We start from the raw sequence: 21,640 nt of genomic DNA, 5'->3' as shown, positions 1-21,640 counted from the left end.
ACAAACTAACCGTCACAGTCCTAGCTGGTGCAGACAAAACACAAAGACAGGAAACAACCACCCACAATCCCCAACACAAAACAAGCCACCTATATATGATTCTCAATCAGGGACAACGATTGACAGCTGTCTCTGATTGTTTCTGTGTCCAGCCTAATATGGTTCTCAGACTAACTAGACACACAACATAGAATTCCCACCCAGCTCACGTCCTGACCAACACTAAACAAGCAAAACACATAAGAACTCTGGTCAGGACGTTACAGTACCCCCCTCCTGAGGTGCGGACTCCGAACGCACCCCTAAAACTCAAGAGGAGGGTCTGGGTGGGCATCTGTCCGCGGTGGCGGCTCCGGCGCAGGACGAGGACACCACTCCATCACTGTCTTTGTCCCCCTCCTTAGCGTCCTTTGAGTGGCGACCCTCGCCCACGACCTTGGCCTAAGAATCCTCCCCAAGGCCCCCACATGATTTAGGAGGTAGCTCAGGACAGAGAGGTAGCTCAGGACAGAGAGGTAGCCCAGGACAGAGGGGCGGCTCCGGACTGAATGGCGGCTCCGGACTGAATGGCGGCTCCGGCTGTAGGGCGGCTCACGACTGTAGGGCGGCTCACGACTGTAGGGCGGCTCACGACTGGAAGGCGGCTCACGACTGGAAGGCGGCTCACGACTGGAAGGCGGCTCACGACTGGAGGGCGGCTCACGACTGGCGGGCGGCTCACGACTGGCGGGCGGCTCACGACTGGCGGGCGGCTCACGACTGGCGGGCGGCTCACGACTGGCGGGCGGCTCACGACTGGCGGGCGGCTCACGACTGGCGGGCGGCTCACGACTGGCGGGCGGCTCTGGCGGCTCACGACTGGCGGGCGGCTCACGACTGGCGGGCGGCTCACGACTGGCGGGCGGCTCACGACTGGCGGGCGGCTCACGACTGGCGGGCGGCTCACGACTGGAGGGCGGCTCACGACTGGCGGGCGGCTCACGACTGGCGGGCGGCTCACGACTGGCGGGCGGCTCACGACTGGCGGGCGGCTCTGGCGGCTCACGACTGGCGGGCGGCTCTGGCGGCTCACGACTGGCGGGCGGCTCTGGCGGCTCCTGACTGGCGGGCGGCTCCTGACTGGCGGGCGGCTCTGGCGGCTCCTGACTGGCGGGCGGCTCTGGCGGCTCCTGACTGGCGGGCGGCTCTGGCGGCTCCTGACTGGCGGGCGGCTCTGGCGGCTCCTGACTGGCGGGCGGCTCTGGCGGCTCCTGACTGGCGGGCGGCTCTGGCGGCTCCTGACTGGCGGGCGGCTCTGGCGGCTCCTGACTGACGGACGGCTCTGGCGGCTCCTGACTGACGGACGGCTCTGGCGGCTCCTGACTGACGGACGGCTCTGGCGGCTCCTGACTGACGGACGGCTCTGGCGGCTCCTGACTGACGGACGGCTCTGGCGGCTCCTGACTGACGGACGGCTCTGGCGGCTCCTGACTGACGGACGGCTCTGGCGGCTCCTGACTGACGGACGGCTCTGGCGGCTCCTGACTGACGGACGGCTCTGGCGGCTCCTGACTGACGGACGGCTCTGGCGGCTCCTGACTGACGGACGGCTCTGGCGGCTCCTGACTGACGGACGGCTCTGGCGGCTCCTGACTGACGGACGGCTCTGGCGGCTCCTGACTGACGGACGGCTCCTGACTGACGGACGGCTCCTGACTGACGGACGGCTCCTGACTGACGGACGGCTCTGGCGGCTCCTGACTGACGGACGGCTCTGGCGGCTCCTGACTGACGGGCGGCTCCTGACTGACGGACGGCTCTAGCGGCTCCTGACTGACGGACGGCTCTAATGGCTCGTGGCAGACGGATGGCTCAGATGGCGCTGGGCAGACGGATGGCTCAGATGGTGCTGGGCAGGCAGGCGGCTCAGACGGCGCTGGGCAGACGAGCAGTGCAGGCAGCTCAGATGGCGCTGGACAGACGAGCAGTGCAGGCGGCGTTGAGCAGGCAGGCAGTACAGACGGTGCTGGGCAGACGAGCAGTGCAGGCGGCGTTAGGCAGACGGCCGACTCTGACCTGCTGAGGCGCACAGTAGGCCTGGTGCGTGGTGCCGGAACTGGTGGTACCGGACTGGAGACACGCACCTCAAGGCTAGTGCGGGGAACAGGAACAGGGCACACTGGACTCTCAAAGCGCACTATAGGCCTGGTGCGTGGTACCGGCACTGGTGGTACCGGGCTGAGGGCACGCACCTCAGGGCGAGTGCGGGGAGAAGGAACAGTGCGTACAGGGCTCTGGAGACGCACAGGAGGCTTGATGCGTGGTGCCGGAACTGGAGGCACTGGGCTGGAGACACGCACCACAGGGAGAGTGCGTGGAGGAGGAACAGGGCTCTGGAGACGAACTAGAAGCCTGGTGCGTGGTGTAGGCACTGGTGGTACTGGGCTGGGGCGGGAAGGTGGCGCCGGATATACCGGACCGTGCAGGTGTACTGGCTCCCTTGAGCACCGAGCCTGCCCAACCTTACCTGGTTGAATGTTCCCCGTAGCCCGTCCAGTGCGGGGAGGTGGAATAACCCGCACTGGTCTGTGTTGGCGAACCGGGGACACCATGCGTAAGGCTGGTGCCATGTACACCGGCCCGAGGAGACGTACTGGAGGCCAGATATGTTGAGCCGGCTTCATGGCACTTGGCTCAATGCTCAATCTAGCGGGGAGGTGGAATAACCCGCACCGGGCTATGCACACGTACAGGAGACACCGTGCACTCTTCCGCATAACACGGTGTCTGCCCGTACTCCCGCTCTCCACGGTAAGCATGGGAAGTGGGCGCAGGTTTCCTACCTGCCTTTGCCACACTACCCTTTAGCCCACCCCCTAAGAAATTTTTGGGGTTTCTTCACGGGCTTCCAGCCACGCTTCCGTGCTGCCTCCTCATACCACCGCTCCTGGGCTTTAGCTGCCTCCATCTCTTCCCGAGAGCGGCGATATTCTCCAATGTGAGCCCAGTGTCCTTTACCCTCCAGAATTTCCTCCCATGTCCAGGATTCCTGTGTAGTGGGCCGCTGCTGCTCGTACTCACGCTGCTTGGTCCGAGTTTGGTGGGTGGTTCTGTAACGGCAGTCTAAGCCGTCCTCCTCCTCAGACGAGGAGAGGCGAGAAGGATCTGAGGACCAATGTGCAGCGTGGTAATTTTCCATGATTTAATTAACACAAAACAAGACACTATACAAAATGACAAAACAAACTAACCGTCACAGTCCTAGCTGGTGCAGACAAAACACAAAGACAGGAAACAACCACCCACAATCCCCAACACAAAACAAGCCACCTATATATGATTCTCAATCAGGGACAACGATTGACAGCTGTCTCTGATTGAGAACCATATTAGGCTGGACACAGAAACAGACTAACTAGACACACAACATAGAATTCCCACCCAGCTCACGTCCTGACCAACACTAAACAAGCAAAACACATAAGAACTCTGGTCAGGACGTTACAACTTACTACTGGTGATACTGGGGTGCCATCTTCGCGGTCTCCGCGACGGATTAGTCTACTCAGTCAGGCATGAATCAGATGTGTCTCATGTACCATAACCTTTTTTTAAATATATTTGCCACTGCTGGATCAAAAGAATCTTGGTCGACCAACAGTCTAACAACCAACCAAACAAACAATCAACCAGTCGACTAAATGGGGTCAGGCCTAAAACAGTTACTAGAGGGTACAAGATACACTGAGTATACAAAACATTAAGAACATCTAATCTTTTCAGGTGATAGCTTTCACCTGGTCAGTCTATGATTCCTTATTGATGTAACTTGTTAAATTCACTTCAAATCAGTGTAATTGAAGGGGAGGAAACAGGTTAAATAATTATAAATATTTTTAAGCCTTGAGACAATGGAGACATTGTGATTGTGTGTCATTCAGAGGGTGAATGGGCAAGACAAAAGTTTTAAGTGTCTTTGAACAAGGTATGGTAGTAGGTGCCAGGCGCACTGGTTTGTGTCAAGAACAGCAACGCTGTTGGGTTTTTCATGCTCAACAGTTTCCCATGTGTATCAAGAATGGTCCCACCACCCAAAGGACATCCAGCCAACTTGACACAACTGTGGGAAGCATTGGTGTCAACATGAACCAGTACCCTCTTGAACACTTTTGACACCTTGTAGAGACATTCCCCAATGAATTCAGGCTGTTCTGAGGGCAAAAGGGAGTTCAACTCAATATTAGGGAAGGTGTTCCTAATGTTTGCTATACTCAGTTTATGTTTTGAACTGGCTACCTAGTTAGTCTGTTCTCGATCATATTTTATAGGCTAAGCATACCTGCTGCTGCAATGTCTGTCTCTTCTTGAGCAACAGCTGTCTCGCACACATGCAGGTGATGCGCGCAAACACAGACGTGCTAAAGTGTCATTCCAATCCTGGCTGATATGTAGATTTGTATTTGATTGAACAAATACTTAAAAACTGTGCTTAAAGAAATTACATTAACAGAAATTATTAAATTAATTTCCATTACTTTTCAGACTAAATCATTTTCCAAAACTTTTCCAGGCCTGGAAAACACACATTTTTAAATTCCATTACTTTTCCAGGACTTTCATAACCGTAAAAACCCTACAGGAGAGATTGTTGCAACTTCTTGTCGTGCGGTACTAAATTTCAGAACGGCTGTCAGTCAAAACCCATACAGCGCTGTGAAGCACAGAGCCAGAGCTACGAGTGTAAAGGGTTAACGGCTCCACCAACCCTGTCTGTCCGGTTAAGAGGCTGGTTAACAGCTAGCAGATGGAGGGAGTGGGGAAAGAGAGAAGGGTGAGAGTTAGACAGGGGGAGGACGAGAATAAAAGGGAAAGACAAAAAAAGGGATACAGTGAAAAGATTGAGAGAAATGGAGAAAAGAGAGATATAGAAAGGGAGGGGATAGTTAAATACATAGAGAAACGGTAAAAGAGAGAGAGCGATACTAAGGGAGGGGATGGTTAAATAGAGAAATGGGAAAAGAGAGAGAGATCTAGAAAGGGAGGGGATAGTTAAATAGAGAGACAGGAAAAGAGACTTGGTAAAGTAGAGGGTTAGAGCGACAGAGCATGAGGATGAGAGAGAGTGAGTGACAGAGCGGCTGAGAGACAGACTGGATGAGCGACAGAGCGGATGAGAGATGGGGTCCCGTCAGTCTCTCCCAGGCAGACAGCTCTACTGACGAGGGCTTTCAGGCAGCTGCAGGATGTCATTAGATTACCACTTCCTCCATTATCACCATTATGGCCAAACTGCTATCTCTCAGGCGTCCGATTACCAGCCCTCACTGTCAGGTTCACAGAGAAAGGTTTAAGATGCGCCGCACACACTCGTCCTTCTTCGTCCTCTGGTGCCTTCACACACACGCCATCGATCAGGGAGCAGACAGCCACCTCGCACCCCACTCGTCTGTTTGCCAGTTGGGAAAAAACACCTGGGCTTGTTCACAGCCCCGGGGCACACCCTAATACTCCTACTGTACCTACACTCTGATGCACGCAAGCCACACATGCACACACACAGGTCTAAGAGGAACCAATCTGTCGTCATAGCTTTAACCTGGCCGCCTCTTCTTCTCCTAAAACAATGCGCTACCAGTGTACCAGTAGGAGATGACAATCAGTGGATATATACAGGGCCTTCGGAAAGTACTCAGACCCCTTAACTTTTTTCACATTTTGTTACGTTATAGCCTTATTCTAAAATTGATTACATTTTTAAAAACTCAGCAATCCACACACAATGCCCCATAATGACAAACCGAAAACAGGTTTTTTGAAATTTTAGCAAATGTATTAAAAATAAAAACACTGATATACCTTATTTACATAATTCTTCAGGCTAGGGTCTATTTTTCTCCACTCCCTGTCTGACTGATGTGCCCAAAGTAAACTGACTAAACTGTTACTCAGGCCCAGAAGCCAGGATATGCATATAATTGGTACCATTGGATAGAAAACACTTTGAAGTTTGTATGAATGTTAAAATAATGTATGAGACTATAACACAATTGATATGGCAGGAGAAAATCCCAAGATTTCTTTTTTTTGAGAGCCCATGCTCTTTATATGGAAAGCTATGGGGCATTTGCAATTCCATCTCCCAGATTGCAATTCCTATGGCTTCCACTAGATGTCAACAGTCTTTGTTCAAGGTTTCAGGCTTGTTTCTTCCCAAACGAGGAAGAATTTTGAGTTTTAGTACTGGAAGTCAGAGTTGGAAATCAGTCTGTGCGCGTGCGACGAAGAGGACACATACCTGCTAATTTTACTTTCCTATTGAACATACTTATTTCCGTATTAAATATTATAGTTTAATTACATTTTAGGGTACCTTAGGATTAAATAGAAACGTATTTTGACTTGTTTTAACCTCTCTTGGGTACGTGAGACGTTAGCGTCCCACCTCTTCAACAGCCAGTGAAACTGCTGGGCGCCAAATTCAAATACAGAAATACTCATTATAAAAATTCAGAAAACAAAACATATTTTACATAGGTTTAAAGATTAACTTCTTGTGAATCCAACCACGGTGTCAAATTTAATAAATGCTTTACGGCAAAAGCATACCGTACGATTATTTGAGAACATAGCCCACTAGACAAATCATTACAAACAGTAACCAGCCAAGTAGAAGAGTTACACAAGTCAGAAATAGAGATAAATTTAATCGCTTACCTTTGATGATCTTCATATGGTTGCACTCAGCAGACATTAATTTACTCAATCAATGTTCCTTTTGTTCGATAACGTCTCTTTATATCCAAAAACCTCAGTTTTGTTTGCGCGTTTTCTTCAGTAATCCACAGGCTCAAACGCAGTCAAAACAGGCAAACAAAAAAATCTAAATTGAATCCGTAAAGTTGATATAAACATGTCAAACGATGTTTATATTCAATCCTCAGGTTGTTTTTAGCCTAAATAATCGTTAATATTTAAACCGGACAATAACGTCGTCAATTTAAAAGGTAAACAAGAAAGGCACTCTCTCGGTCTCGCGCATGAAAAAGCTCTGTGACACATTAGGGTCCACTCATTCAGACTGCTCTTACTTCCTCATTTTTCAGAATAAAGCCTAAAACAATTTCTAAAGACTGTTGACATCTAGTGGAAGGCATATAAACTGCAATTTGAGTCCTAAGTCAATGGATACTGTAATGGCATTGAATAGAAAACTACAAAACCAACAAAAACACTACTTCCTGAATGGATTTCTCAGGTTTTCGCCTGCCAAATCAGTTCTGTTATACTCACTGACACTATTTTAACAGTTTTGGAAACTTTAGAGTGTTTTCTATCCAAATCCAAATCAAATCCAGTTATATGCATATAATATCTTCTGGGCCCGAGAAGCAGGCAGTTTAATTTGGGCATGCATTTCATCCAAAATTCCGAATGCTGCCCCCTACCCTAGAGAAGTTAAGAAAGTTTAACGGTAGCTTTTTGGATTCCTTTCTCTGCACGTTGAACGAGTGGATTACTCAAATCGATGGCGCCAACTAAACAGACTTTCAAAAAGTAAGTGACTATTTAATCGCTATTTGTGATTTTATGAAGCCTGTGCTGGTTGAAAAATATTTTGATGTGGGGCGCCATCCTCAAACAATCACATGGCATGCTTTCGCTGTAAAGCCTATTGTAAATCGGACAATGCAGTTAGATTAACAAGAATTTAAGCTTCTTAAGACACTTGTATGTACCTAGATGTTTAATATCCATAATTTTTATGATGATTCTTTTGAATTGTGCGCCCTCCAATTTCACCAGAAGCTGTCGACAGGTGTCCCGCTGGCGGGACACGATTTGGAAAAGGCACACACCTGTCTATATAAGGTCCAACAGTTGACAGTGCATGTCAGAGCAAAAAACAAGGAATTAATTAAGGAATTGTCCGTAGAGCTCCAAGGCAGGATTGTGTCGAGGCACAGATCTGGGAAAGGGTACCAAAACATTTCTGCAGCATTCAAGTTCACCAAGAACACAGTAGCCTACATCATTCTTAAATGGTAGAAGTTTGGAACCACCAAGACTCTTCCTAGAGCTGGCGGCCGGCCAAACTGAGCAATCGGGGGAGAAGGGCCTTGGTCAGGGAGGTGAGCAAGAACCCGATGGTCACTCTGACAGAGCTCCAGAGCTCCTCTGTGGAGATGGGAGAACCTTCCAGAAGGACAACCATCTCTGCAGCACTCCACCAATCAGGTCTTTATGGTAGAGTGGCCAGATGGAAGACACGCCTTAGTAAAAGGCACATGACAGCCCACTTGGAGTTTGCCAAAAGGCACCTAAAGACTCTCAGACCATGAGAAACAAGATTCTCTGGTCTGATGAAACCAAGATTGAACTCTTTGGCCTGAATGCCAAGCGTCACGTCTGGAGGAAACCTGGCACCATCCCTACGCTGAAGCATGGTGGTGGCAGCATCATGCTGTGTGGGGATGTTTTTCAGCGGCAGGGACTGGGAGACTAGTCAGGATCGAGGCAAAGATGAACGGAGCAAAGTACAGAGAGATCCTTGATGAAAACCTGCTCCAGAGTGCTCAGGACCTCAGACTGGGTCAAAGATTCACATTCAAACAGGACACCAACCCTAAGTACATAGCCAAGACAACGCAGGTGTGGCTTTGGGACAAGTCTCTGAATGTCCCTTTGCAGAGTTAATTTTTCCAAGGTAATGTACAGAACAGAGGCGTTTATCCCTCTTATACCACAGTTGCCAAAGAAAACAATATGAAATCACAAATTTACAGGTAGAAATACTTTGTTGATATTTTCATTTTTATAAGCAAATTCATACTTTCTCTTCTTTTGGTTGATAGAGACACGACCCAGTCGTTTGTTCGATTATGTCTCTGCAAAAACAAATAAATGCTAGTTAGCTAAGTTTTTCCTTGTTGGACCTGCGTTTACAATGTATCCAATTTCAGTTTGTGCGGTTGTTGGTTTAGCTTTCTGTAACTTTATAGCAGGTACGATCTGCATGTGTAGGCGCATATTATTGCAAGGTGTCCCGATATCTTTTCCAACTGTCCCATTATCTGGTTTTAATGTCCATTCTAGAATGCCGTTATAGCCAATCAGAAACAAGTATTAAACAATGCTGTGGTATAATCAATGATAATTACTGAGTTTTCCAATGTTCCACGGTGATTCAACCTACAGTCATACATTGAGAGATCAATGTCAAGGTCAATGTCTATACAGACTTCAGAGAATCAAGGTGTCAAACAAACGGCATGGATCTACAACACGCAAGGACGCTATGATACCAAGAACAGGCAGGTCCAGGTCACACACTCAGTCTCCAGTGTCCATTATAGATACTTTATTTTACATGAACACGATCTCTGGAAAAGTATACTTTGTTCCAGAATCTCTATGGAGTATCTGGCCATAACACCCCAGATGTTAATAGAACGTTCATAGATGACTTCACAGGTAGCTGTCTAAAGTATCTGTTCATGGCAGTACTAAGAATTACACCTCTGGGTCTGACCCAATTATGTACAGTACCAGTCAAAAGTTTGGACACACCTACTCATTCAAGGGTTTTTCCTTTATTTGTTTTACTATTTTCTACATTGTATAATAATAGTGAAGACATCAAAACTATGAAATAACACATATGGAATCATGTTGTAACCAAAAAAGTATTAAACAAATCAAAATATATTTTAGATTCTTCAAAGTAGCCGCCATCATATATTTTTATACATTGAATGTTAATATTGTGAACCTATGTTATACATTTTTACCCCCTGTTTCCTCCTGCCCCTATATATAAGAACGTCCACCCCCACCTGTGATATGGATGCCTGATGAAGGGACGAAACGTTATGTCATGACGTGGCCCTCTTTGGGTATAGCGAGTGCCTTCACCCGCTCTCCCTCTTACACCCAGGTTCTGTTATCTCAGGTCGTAAATTCCTGGAGGAGACTCTCTCCCTCATGCAGTATAGAGAGAGGGTTCACAGTAGAACAAATGAACTTCTTCTACCTCACAGAACTTGAGAACTGAACAATATCCATGTTTTAGAGAATGTGTAAAAGGTCAGTGGAGAATCCAGCTATGACCGGTCCATTTTGTCTAATGTTTGTGACCTCATGAGAGACAATACAGCCACATTACCATAACTCTGTTTATACAAGAGTCTCCGTTATGAGATTTGCATCTAATTATTGTATAAAATGAATGAGTAAATATGAAACTATTTGTTAAGACAACATTGAGCTCTCAAGATCCCTACAGGATATTGGTGTAACCCCATGTTAAAGTTTTGACATGGTGGAGGATGTAGAGATTTGCCACTCAAGTCCAACTGCAATGTGACGATCTCTTGTCGGTCGTTGACTCACATTGTGCTCTCCCTCTGTAGTGCGCACTTCGTAGCAGTATGCTAGGATGATGTCCACCAGGCTGAGCCACACCTGGACACAGGCCTTCTTATCCAGGAAGTAGGAACAGTTGGTGAACTTCCTCAGTTGCTCTCTCTCATCATCAGTGAAGGACACTGCTGCAAAACAACAGTCCACACTTACACTCACTGGGTTTTACACAGGCCTAATCATCCTGACCTGTTTTACAAATGCATTCATTTGGAAGCCCATGTCCTGTAGTGTAAGAGGAGAACACTACTATGTTGTCAGTTCATTTGGAGAGAATCAAGTCCCTAATGAGTTTCTTCCTCAGTAACTGATCAAGATACCCGTCGACCAAATTATATTGGTAAAGTTTTATCTGCAACTTTCAGTGCTGAAAACCAAGCTGAAAATCTGCAAGAACAGATTCAAGTCAGCACTTTCTCTGCAGCTTATGGAACAGCTGAAAGCAATCCTTCCCTTTGCCTGTTGAGTGGGGTGCATGTGGGGAGGGGGGACAGCCCCTATGTTGAGCCCCTGATGTGAGAGGGGCGCTGGGTGTGTGGGCTAGCGCGCAGGCACGCAGAGACCCACACACCGCAGCAGCAGTTTCAAATGATCCTCTTGGCTGCACTGGGCTCTTGGCTCTGCTGGGAACTGGATTCCTGCTGCATTACGTCAGGGCTTAGATCCCTGCAGACGGTACCGGAGTCCCTCGCCAGTGCAGCTGCAGCATCCCAGCCTGGCCAAGCAGAGCACACGCACACACACCTCCCCCCCACCACACCTCCCCTACCGCCCGGGAGATCAGCCAGGACCCTGGGGAGAAACTCAGTGCCCCACTGGCCCACATCCCAGCTGTCTGCCTCAGTGTAGAAAACAAACACTGACTGGTCCATTTAAATGATCAGGGAAAAGGATAGGGCTGCTGGCAAACAGGTTCCTTTGTCTATTTATTAGAACAGCATTAATACAGTCCAGCATTTATATGCAATAAAAAGTGTATACATCGTCATTCAGTGATATCTAGCCTAAGACTTAAGAGGGCATCAGCGGCTATAATTCCTGTTTTTCCCCCACATGTAACTGAACTAAAGAGTTACGTATTTAAAACAGGATGAATGTGGGATTACTGCTGACCATTAAACTGTCAAATCACAAGCTAACTAGGCCTGCATAATGCAGCCGCAGCGCTCCATCCATCCAAGAGACATCATATGTCCCATTAGATCTTCCATCCAATCTCCACGGCACTCACTAATCTCAACTTTGATCCTAGCCAATCAAGTGTGAGGGAGGGTGGGGTAAGATGAATGGAGATGAATTTGTGACATAGTTCCTCCAGTCTTCTGAGCAGTCTGCCCCATAGCATGTCCCTAACCCGAAGTCCAGATGGTGTCAGCGACAAGGAGTAAATATGCCTCTGCTAATTTTGCAGGAGGCTGGAAATGACCTCATATACAACTCTACATCACTGAGGAGCTTCTGACGTATGACTTTGGTAGTTCAGAATAATGTGGGGCACACAGTGTCCTCAGAAACTTTGATAAAGCTTATGTCGATTGCCTTATATTCAAACATCATGCCTTGAAATGTAACTGAAAACGCAATTGTTTGAGATTTTAATTTTCTGCAGTGAACCTGCGAGTCAATGCAATGAATATAGTGATGAATCACTAAACCAGCCATAAGAAGTGCTGCAGGTCGAGACAGGGCTGTCATGTCCGATCAGCCCTGGCCACTCAGGTCATTTGGACACAGTGGACAGCTGTGGCCTGTCAGTGCTCTGGCCTCGACACAGGGGAGAGAGAGGGGGCACACAGGCCCAGGGTGGGGGTTTCTACTTCATTAGCACTAGTGTCTACACCCATCTGTCAGCTGACATATACAGGTAACTGTCTCATTACTCAAATGAGGCATTCAAAGTATAATGAAAACAGGTGCTTCCACACAGGTGTGGTTCCTGAGTTAATTAAGCAATTAACATCCCATCATGCTTAGGGTCATGTGTAAAAAATTATTTGGGGCATTATTTTGGATACCATGGCTATGCCCAAATAGGATGACAATGCCCCCATCCACAGGGCAGGAGTGGTCCCTGAATGGTTAGATGAGCATGAAAACAATGTAAACCATATGCCATGGCTGTCTCAGTCACCAGATCTCAACCCAACTGAACACTTTTGGGACAGCGTTTCCCACCACAATCAACAAAACAACAAATTATGGAATTTCTCATGGAAGAATGGTGTCACATTCTTCCAATAGAGTTCCAGACTTGTAGAATCTATGCCAAGGTGCATTGAAGCTGTTCTGGCTTGTTGTGGCCCAACGCCCTATTAAGATACTATGTTGGTGCTTCCTTTATTTTGGCAGTTACCTGTATATCTTTGTCTTAGGGGAGGTGAGGGAGGGAAAAAAGCTGAATAAGGTCAACATGTGAAAGCATAAGAATTTAGCCTTCCCACATGACATGTGATCAAACATTTAAAATCATAAGCATGCTATCAAGATTTTACTGCAAACAGCAACATTTGCTGACCAACACTCTACTCGACAGGCAGGTGAAGGCTGAGTGCTCTATCTCAGAATGCAGAATGAGAAGAGGGAGTCCACAGAGTTGCAGGGAAATGTAATGTTCTTTAGAGGGCTGGATTCCTCCTGCTTGCCTGCCGCTAATGGGCTGTGTATCAGTGCTGCGTAGCATTGACTGATGGCTGTTGGTCATTATGTGATCTCTCCAGAGCTAGGCAGACAGGGATCCTGGCACTCTCAACCCAACGCACCCTCCTGTCATAATGCTATCTGTTTTTTATCTAAATCCTTTCCCGAGTGTACCGTACAACATCCTGCACTAACATAAGCTGTGGCTACTGGCCATGTGTTTGTTGAGGCGATGGGAGCAGAGGAATTAGTAGGCTGTTAGGAGAGCTGGATGGCACAACTGAATTGTCTCACAGTGGAGCAGTGAGGCTCCATACACCCTTATCGCTCTCATCTGAGAAAGAAGAGAAAACAAACAAACCTGGGGGCCTAGCCAGCCAGCCAGACCTGGATCACACCTTTTAAATGACTCATAGATTTCATATGTCATGGACTGACAGAGAAAGAATAAAGAGAAAGAGGATTTGTGGGGGAGTGAGGCAATGGCGATATATACTATTTGCCAGATTCCCACTCGACCTATGTCACAACTCTCCTTCCCTGGCAATATATACAAGTCTGGATAGAGGGATGGCTGGGAAGAAAAGGGCAATTGTGTTGAAATATACATTTTAAGGAAAACAGTTGAGTACTGAAATGAGGATCTATTCTAGACAGAATACATTCTATAAACAAAGGCAACCAAATGAACCAATACAACAGGGACACATGTCCAAATTACCTTTAAAGAACCAACTCTGTAGTCTTAATGTCAATCTCATCATCAATCCAGTGAAATGTTATCACCTACTGTGAAACCACAACCTCACAACTGACAGTACCCAGAACAACTATTTAGAATACTGAATATACAATGTTTAGTACTAACAGTACTAATTACGTATACATTAACATACTTTATCAAGTCAAGTTCCTTCTTTGTTGTCTGTATTTTTACACCACCTGCTGGTGGGAATCTTACTTAGTCTGAGCTGAGCTACAACTATAGGTTACTACATTAATTACAGCATACCACAGATATAAGATCAAATTAATGTAAAGTGTTAGCACCTGATTTGGGGATGACCTATCCCTTTACATGTAGTGCTTTTTGAGGAGAGAGAAAGGATGAGCTCACCTGCCTCTCCCTGCAGGGGGTACTATTCTTTGGTCTGGGCTCAGACCAGACCACCACGGGCAGAACTTTAGCTGACCCTGGATCATTTCGTCTTCAAACAGGTCAGCACTACAGAGACAAACAGGTCAGTGTCATGACAGATTATAATGTAATAAAACGTATATAATCCGTGCAGTAGTTAAATGTCATAGAATTACTAAATTATGGGGTACTATTCTTTGGATAACTCACAGGTAGGTAATGGTCATGGCAGAATATGGACGTCTCGGCGTCTAGCCTTTCCCGTCTCCTCTCTGATGCTGTGGTCCTATCTGGGTTTCAGACACTGATGACATCACTCAACTCCTCCTGATTGGACAATCCTCCATCAGATTTTCACATGCTGTACTTGATGTAATGTTTTCCTGTTTATATGATCAGGAAGAACTCCTGGCCTTTCTTATGTGAACTATAACAATCACATTCTAAACCTACTAGCAGTGATTCCAAAAGAAACCATTCCACTACTCATTTCTAGTCATTGTCTTCAATAATAAAAAAGTATTATTAAAAAAAATATATAATAATTATTGGCCCATCCACCTCTTCAGAGGACAAAGGTAACTTTCTTTTACATTTTTGTTTTTTTACAGCTATTTTGTTACATATACATTATTCATACAAGCCAATGACCTTACCTGCAGTCCAGTGAACACTCCGGACCTCTGATTACCAAAGCCATACTTCTGCAGTTCTATCAGCTACTCCTTCGAGGTCTCCATGTCCACCTGCTGCTCAACCTGCCAGTCAAACCCATCTTCATCATCCTCTTCCTCACCTTTCATACTCCCACTGCACGCCTCTGTAATGTAAAGCATCAATGTCTTCCTGAGAAACCAAACCATTCAGCCAAATTGTATTACTAAAATCACCAATGACTAAATCCAGTGGGGTTTTCTGTTCTCAGTCCTGACTCAAGCAGTTTCATTGGGCTTAATTTAAACATCAATAAGGCTTCCAACCACATACTGCTAAATTAATCTAATAGTATCATCAACCAGGGCACAGTTTTTAGAAAGTTATCTATTGGGATTTCTCCTATTGCATAAGATTAAATGCATAGCATTAGAATTAATAAAACAGGGGTCCCCATTCAAGTCAATGATTCGTCCATTCAATCTATTTCTATGCATTTAATCCTATCCGATAGAAGAAATTCAGATAGATACCTTATGAAAAACTGGGGGCAGGATACTCTTCAACATACCCAGGTCTTCCAACAGAGGCTTGGGTGAGTGGGAGCCATTGGGACCCAGGAGACTGGTCAGCATCTGGAGCCCTTCAAAGTGCTCCCCTGCAGTCTCCTTGGGGAGCACCTGAGACATATCACAGAGAGTACATCAGGGAGCAGGTGAAACAAGTGGCACCAATAGAATGTTTAGCTGTACAAGGTGTATAGATGTAGACAATGTGGAAGCAAATGGGATAGAATTGTCTTCCTCCAAACTGTCCTGAAGTGTCAGATAATATGGCTCTTACATGTACAATAAATGTTAATGATAAATGCATGATTGAATCTCTGCAGAACAGACACCTAACCAGTCTAAAGCAGAGGTTTAGTTCTCTAAAAAGAGCAATTAAAAAAAGAGAGACACGACACAATCTTTAAATATGTGACCATTCATTCACGTCTAGCCAAGGAGATCATTTTTAACATTTTAAATAACTCATAAAACTTTCAACACGTTGGAGTATTTATCTTAAAAATGCTTTACGCTAGTTGGCTAATTGCCTTGGCTGTGTGCCCTTAAAGAGGCATCTTAATGATTTCTAATTGCGAGCGCAAACGGGGATACCCATTAGAGAAGGTTTATTAGCAGCAGTTAGTGGCTTATTTAGACAGTTTGTCAAACAGGGCATCGCTGATCGAGGGCCAATGAGGTGTAAGTGTACAAAAGGCTAACACTCCACCAACCCAACATAATTAAGAGATCATTGGAAATGAAACTCATTAAAGAGAGACAGAAGTGTTCCATTCCTAACTGATAAAATTGCTTTGCCACTTACACTAGTAACAAATACTTAGAATCAAAGTAGCCTCACGAGCTGGTAAATAAAATAAAAATACATGAATAAAAAAAAAGGGCAAGTCTCACTAAGTAGACATTCATTATTACATCACTGACAGCTCAAATTGCCCTTCACATCTAATAGTATAGCCAGCGATTAAGCCTGGGTGACTGACTGACTTTAGTAATACTTAAAGAGCACCAGGGATCAATCCCACTGACTGCTATCAGCCCCATGACTCCGGGTCCTGCTAGAGTATCTCTAACTAGCTGTAGTACTAACCGCACACTGTGGAGTCTAGTGAGAAAAGAGAACATCCTCCTAATCACCAGTAAAGCAGATCTGATTACTAGGAGGTCAAACGCACTGACAGGGATAGGGTCACATCGCTTTTGAATGATTGTTAGTTTTCCCCCTATATTCAATTAGCAGCTCAATTGTTTCCAATACTCCCAAAAATATAATCATATATATATATATATATATATATATACACTGCTCAAAAAAATAAAGGGAACACTTAAACAACACAATGTAACTCCAAGTCAATCACACTTCTGTGAAATCAAACTGTCCACTTAGGAAGCAACACTGATTGACAATAAATTTCACATGCTGTTGTGCAAATGGAATAGACAAAAGGTGGAAATTATAGGCAATTAGCAAGACGCCCCCAATAAAGGAGTGGTTCTGCAGATGGTGACCACAGACCACTTCTCAGTTCCTATGCTTCCTGGCTGATGTTTTGGTCACTTTTGAATGCTGGCGGTGCTTTCACTCTAGTGGTAGCATGAGACGGAGTCTACAACCCACACAAGTGGCTCAGGTAGTGCAGCTCATCCAGGATGGCACATCAATGCGAGCTGTGGCAAGAAGGTTTGTTGTGTCTGTCAGCGTAGTGTCCAGAGCATGGAGGCGCTACCAGGAGACAGGCCAGTACATCAGGAGACGTGGAGGAGGCCATAGGAGGGCAACAACCCAGCAGCAGGACCGCTACCTCCGCCTTTGTGCAAGGAGGAGCAGGTGGAGCACTGCCAGAGCCCTGCAAAATGACCTCCAGCAGGCCACAAATGTGCATGTGTCTGCTCAAACGGTCAGAAACAGACTCCATGAGGGTGGTATGAGGGCCCGACGTCCACAGGTGGGGGTTGTGCTTACAGCCCAACACCGTGCAGGACGTTTGGCATTTGCCAGAGAACACCAAGATTGGCAAATTCACCACTGGCGCCCTGTGCTCTTCACAGATGAAAGCAGGTTCACTGAGCACATGTGACAGACATGACAGAGTCTGGAGACGCCGTGGAGAACGTTCTGCTGCCTGCAACATCCTCCAGCATGACCGGTTTGGCGGTGGGTCAGTCATGGTGTGGGGTGGCATTTCTTTGTGGGGCCGCACAGCCCTCCATGTTCTCGCCAGAGGTAGCCTGACTGCCATTAGGTACCGAGATGAGATCCTCAGACCCCTTGTGAGACCATATGCTGACACATGCACATTTGTGGCCTGCTGTAGGTCATTTTGCAGGGCTCTGGCAATGCTCTTCCTTGCACAAAGGCGGAGGTAGCGGTCCTGCTGCTGGGTTGTTGCCCTCCTACGGCCTCCTCCACGTCTCCTGATGTACTGGCCTGTCTCCTGGTAGCGCCTCCATGCTCTGGACACTACGCTGACAGACACAGCAAACCTTCTTGCCACAGCTCGCATTGATGTGCCATCCTGGATGAGCTGCACTACCTGAGCCACTTGTGTGGGTTGTAGACTCCGTCTCATGCTACCACTAGAGTGAAAGCACCGCCAGCATTCAAAAGTGACCAAAACATCAGCCAGGAAGCATAGGAACTGAGAAGTGGTCTGTGGTCACCACCTGCAGAACCACTCCTTTATTGGGGGTGTCTTGCTAATTGCCTATAATTTCCACCTTTTGTCTATTCCATTTGCACAACAGCATGTGAAATTTATTGTCAATCAGTGTTGCTTCCTAAGTGGACAGTTTGATTTCACAGAAGTGTGATTGACTTGGAGTTACATTGTGTTGTTTAAGTGTTCCCTTTATTTTTTTGAGCAGTGTATATTTTAAATTGAAAGGATTTTAAGGGAATTAGCCATCAGTGACAATTTTGCCTCTAAAATATGGAAAATTATTAATTTGAAAATCCCCAATAAAAACAGAACAATTCTATCAGGTCTTTCACCACTCTGACGGAGACATAAATGTGACAGTGTTTATGTTTTACCGAGTTGACAAATTTCATTTTTTTTCTTCATCCATGTGGTATACAGTAGCAATTTAGTTTTTCCTCAGTTGCTTTATGACTCTAAAACCATATTAAATGTAACATATTTTAACCAAAATTCGTATTCTATTTTAATCTATCAAGCAGATGGAGTTGACAAGTTTATTGGTTGTGACCATGGTGATTCCAATATTGTTTGTTTAAATCAAAAGCAGAGAACTTCTCAGAATATGAGTGGTCGTTGCACTACAGTACATTTTGGTATAAATGACCCTCCTCATTAATTTAGGATTTTAGACAAATCTGACGCATTAAACCAAAACTCGTGACACATCTTTTCAAAGTTTTGAGAGAAATATTATTTAAATTCACAGAGGGCTATTGCAAGAAACTACATAATGTACTTTTTCAGTTAATATGATTTTTTGGGAGAGTTTGAAATTGGGATCCTTTGCTCCGGACAAGGGCATTTCCAGGCATAGAGTAGCCATGGAAATTAATAACATAGAAAATATTAAGAAAATTCCAAAAACAAACTTTCCCTCATTAAAATTCCCCTAAATGTACATTTTAAGCTCAAATAATACAACAAAATAAAAAAATACTACTTCAAAAATCAAGTTTCTCTGTCGGACAAGGACTGTCCCGACTTTCAAGAATCCCTGAGCTAATTTCCTGCTATTCTACACTATTTTCCTCAACTCTGAGATAACGTTTAGCAGTTTTAAAGCTAAGTTCCTGTAATTCAAAACAGTTTTTTCATGGCTTGTGATTTAAAAAAATATGTTTTTATGGCTTTTGGGAAAATTTACAGAGCTTCCAGAAATCCATGAACAAAACAAATATATTTTAGAAACATTACCTTTATCAATGTCAAAGGAGGCTTTTTCCCTCCTATCCTCCACTATTGTTTCCAGGTAAGGTCAGTCTTGATAAGAGATTAAAATGTTAGAAATCTGATATTAGAACTAAACATGAACGTATCCTATCAGCATTTTGACACACTTACAGCATATCATGGTGCATTTAATTACTATATACAGTGGACCTAATACTTTTTTAAAAATCCTTGAATTAAGTGACTTCAATACTGGCAGCACATAACTTTAACTGATGGTCAGTCACTCACCTGAGAAAGTAAGGCTCGGCGTAGAATTTGAAATAATCTCCATCGATGTAGAGATCGAACTCTGATGTTCTACTGCAGGGCACATGGAGGTTAGGATAAGGAAAGCTGGGTCCTGGCTTAACTCAAACGCTGAAGTCATCATAATGAGCAGAACACCCACAGGTATATGGATGTACAGAAGTCTGAGAGAGCTGTAGAAACAGTAGGGGAGTTAAATTAGCACACAAGATATTATACACATTTCACAATGTTTAGCACTGCTTGACATCATACTACTCTTGTCCTGTGGCCACTTATTTCTTCTTATATCCTGGAATTGGGGACTCACAGAGCTTCAATACTTTTGTACCAGCAACCAGTAACACACGCCAGGGTCTGGTTATCCTTATCATTTATTTTAAAATGTTCACGGCTTTAGCCACAGGTTGCGCACCTCTCTGTATCTGGATATCCCTCTTAGTGGGTGTTGTCATTGTTTATTGGAAATGTTCATGTTTGTGTTATAGCCTATTGTGTAGTGTGTTAAGTATTAATCATTATGTGAAATGTGAATTAGTGCTATTGCTAATGAACAATTTACCTGTTTAAAAGGTGTGAATAGTTTATGCCAGGTTAGGGCAGGTCTATTTGGATGCCTGTGCTCCTCATTCTAGGTCTTGGAGTCTGACAGCTGCTTGTCAAAGTAACATACGAGTTACGAGCTCTTTTTTATTCTATTGACACTGGCTGCTTTTACACAGGCAGCTCAATTCACGGCTGTTTTTTGTTATGCCTTTTTTTACTCTAGTAATTTTGGCTAAGTAGCTAAGTTTATTATTTTGTAATCAACTTTGTCAAGTATCATCATCTGTATATTCCGTAAATAATCTTTGGCTCCAGTCATCACCTGAACTATCATACCTATTTTTGCACCTGATCTATTGATTCACCTGAGCCTCCTAAAGAGGCTGCCGGGTCCTCTTTAAGTCACTACTGGGCTGGAACAAAACCTGTGCTCCAGGCCTATGAATCCACAAGACCACGTTTGAAAAGTGGCAAACACCTCCACCGTGTGGTCGGTTTTGTAGCAGAGTGTGATGTTTACGTTCCACGTGCCAATGAGCCCGTCAGTTGCCTACAATGACCGTAGGTTAAATTACCTAACGTTACAAAGATCACGTTGAACTGTTACAGTAGCACCCTGCTAAATATTTCAAATACATTCAAAATGAATGGCCAAAGACTGATTTAAATTGTGTAGAGGTAAAATTACAAGTATATTTGCGACTGGGTAAGCTAGCTGCCTAGCCTAACGTTATGTTTATTAAAACTGATGCTAGCTAACGTTAGTAGCTAACTAAGTTAGCTAATTTAGCCAATTGAATCTGTCCAGATAAAATTAAAGCCTGTAGCTTTTAACAGTAACGTTAACGTTACTCAAACGATAGCGATGTAGGCGGTTTACATGTATTAACAATTAAGTCACTTGCGGTAATTTCGTGTTCTTTTTTTAATGAGCCTCATAAGAAATTAAGCCTATGTCAGAATCCGAGAGTGAAATACTACACTAGTCTCTACTTAACATGTAGGCTCAACATTCCGGTGTTGTGCTGAAAAGCTCACCCCTGCCAGAATCCGCCCGCCCTTAACGTGAACGCGCACGCACTCAAATCTTCGTTGATGCGACTTGCTTGAACGCGCACGCACTCAATTCTTCATTGCTGCGACTTGCTTGCTAGTTGAGAGTTCTGATCATGTTCGGCTGCGTTTCATTTTATTTTTATGTCGGTTTGATAGCGGGGGAGGCACGAGCAATGTCTGAAGTTTTCGGTTTGGCTATTTGTTTCATGTGTATTAGTTTATAAATCAATCTCTTTGCCAAAATGCGTCATCTCTCCCATGTCTTATTCGACTAGTAGTTGTTCTGAAATGTTTATTGCTTGCCTACATTTGACTCACTCTATGTTTAATATAACACACATGAATTAATCATTTCGGTTGCCTATCCTGACGTGAAGTATGTTCTATATAAAGTATTTGGGGGGGGGGGGTTATTTTCTTGCCTGCCAAAATCCTCACCCCCTATCTTGGGACTGCAAGGC

At 45.2% G+C, this 21,640-nt stretch overlaps 1 pseudogene; it reads right to left on the bottom strand.

Annotated features, from left to right (window-relative positions):
• LOC120020652 overlaps positions 1-19,701 on the bottom strand; it is a 43,230-nt pseudogene extending 23,529 nt beyond the window's left edge.
• Positions 19,702-21,640: the final 1,939 nt, after the last annotated feature.

The sequence above is a fragment of the Salvelinus namaycush genome, chromosome 2 (genome assembly GCF_016432855.1).
Source record: "Salvelinus namaycush isolate Seneca chromosome 2, SaNama_1.0, whole genome shotgun sequence".
Classification (NCBI taxonomy): domain Eukaryota; kingdom Metazoa; phylum Chordata; class Actinopteri; order Salmoniformes; family Salmonidae; genus Salvelinus; species Salvelinus namaycush.
The sequence above is the reverse complement of the archived record's forward strand: the minus strand, read 5'-3'. Positions and strand labels throughout refer to the sequence as shown.